Source organism: Calliphora vicina, unplaced genomic scaffold (genome assembly GCF_958450345.1).
Source record: "Calliphora vicina unplaced genomic scaffold, idCalVici1.1 scaffold_27, whole genome shotgun sequence".
Lineage (NCBI taxonomy): Eukaryota > Metazoa > Arthropoda > Insecta > Diptera > Calliphoridae > Calliphora > Calliphora vicina.
The window spans coordinates 188,290-190,369 of NW_027052597.1; positions in this window are offsets into that span (position 1 = coordinate 188,290).

Below are 2,080 nucleotides of genomic sequence, written 5' to 3' on the forward strand. Positions count from 1 at the left end.
TTTTACTATGAAATGAAACTATATTCCATTGAAAAAAAAACTCTTCTTTAATAATAAATAAACATTTTATTTGATTTTTAATCTTAAAAAACTATTTACATCGTTCGATAGATAAAGCATGACATCGAATTATAAAAATATTTTTTGTTTTATTTATATCGATGCCTTAATATAAAAAGGCCCTAACTCACATTTTCGTTTATTTCGATAAATGGTCCGATCATATATCATAATTAGCCAAAAAAAAATCTCGACTTAAAAAAACAAGAGTTAGGGCTTTTTTATATTAAGGCATCGATATGTTTTTCTTTTAAATATTATTATTATTGTTATATGTATGTATGTATGTATGTATGTAGATATAGAATATAGGGTCTGGTTTTAAGGCAATTGCCAAAATATATAACAATTAGCAGACCGAATTAAACAAACGCTATGTTGGTATCGGAATTGGTATTTTAGTATTTAGTGGTTGTGTTTTTTAATTCAGCCACACAATTAAGTATTTTTCAAAACAACCGCAAAATACGTTCATACATTAAATTTTAGTGCAAGTTATAAAGTTAGATATTTGTAACAAACAAAAACCTTTCATTGAATAAAACCAAAAACTGCACGCAGAGAAAAAATATAGTTGTGCATGTTTACTGTAACCATTTCAATATTTTTACAAGTTTTTTAACAATATTATTGTGACAGTAACTATTTATATAATTGTAAAAACCGTAATATGGTTAATTTACGATTTACATGATTGTATCAATCATATATATGGTTACAGTAAACTAGTATATGAAATGGTTACAGTAGACATACACAACTATATTTTTTATCTGCGTGTGTGATGAATTAAAAACGGAATTCGCATTTTCTTTAGTCGTAAACCAAAATAGCATTATTTATAGCGTGTGTTTTTAGATCTAAGTATTTCTTATGTTATAAATATATACTTTATAAGATTCGTCTAAATTTATAAAAAAAATGTTATGTAAATAATAGAATATAGAAAGGATTTTTAATAAAACTCAAATAGCTCCTAGAAGATACAAATATTTCAGATAATAAAAACCAACAATTTCCATATTTACTATCCCCTCAAAGTACTTTACTACAAACTCATTGTATGAGAATATTTTTGTTTTCAACGCATTCCCTAAAAGTAATTAAACTAATAATTTACATAAACATATAAATACAGGAATACAATCTATATATGTGTATTAGAGTGACAGCCGATTTTTTTTTTTAGATTTCAAAGAGTGCCATATGGAATATTGTGACACTAGGCCTACAAGTTAAATGCTGAAAATTTTAGCCAAATCGGACAACGATTTCTGGACGCACATCGAGGTCAAAGTTCAGATATATGCTAAATTTTACTATTTATATGGAATAAATAGGTGAAACTCGTTAACTTTCTGCATTGTTTTCTTGAAATATGTAGATTTATTTATATTAATGAATATTGCATTAAACATTTTTTTTTGGAAATTGACCCTGTATCTCCTTTGGGTCAAAATGACCCAAAAACTGTATTATCGCCAAAATTCGGGAAAAATGCAAATTTTTCAGTTTTTTTTAAAATTTTGCTGCTAAAAAAATACTTTTGCAATTGAATGCAAAAGAATCGAAATGTGTACGTAATTATTGTTGTAATGAGATATAAATGACAAAAGTTGGTTAAAAAATGGTAAAGTTATTACAAATTCGCCAGACCATTAAAGTGTCGCAGGCCACTTGAACAAGAAATTTAGGAAAAAAAATTAACATATTTCGAGAAAAATTAAAATAAAAGCCAATTTTTATTTAAAATATATCCGTATTTACTAGTGTATGAGTTTTTGTCTTCGTAGGATACCGTTAACCTATTCGCAGGTATAACCAAAAAAAATATTTTTTTAACGCCTGTTTCGAATCAAATTTTTAAAAATTTTGTTACACAAACTTCAGAATTTTTCGATCATCACATTGGGATTTATTGAGATCATAATAGGGAATAAAAATATGAAAAAGTTATGTCAATACCTCTTACAGTTTTTCCGTACCTGCGATTTAAATTTTTCGATTTTCAAGAAAAAAT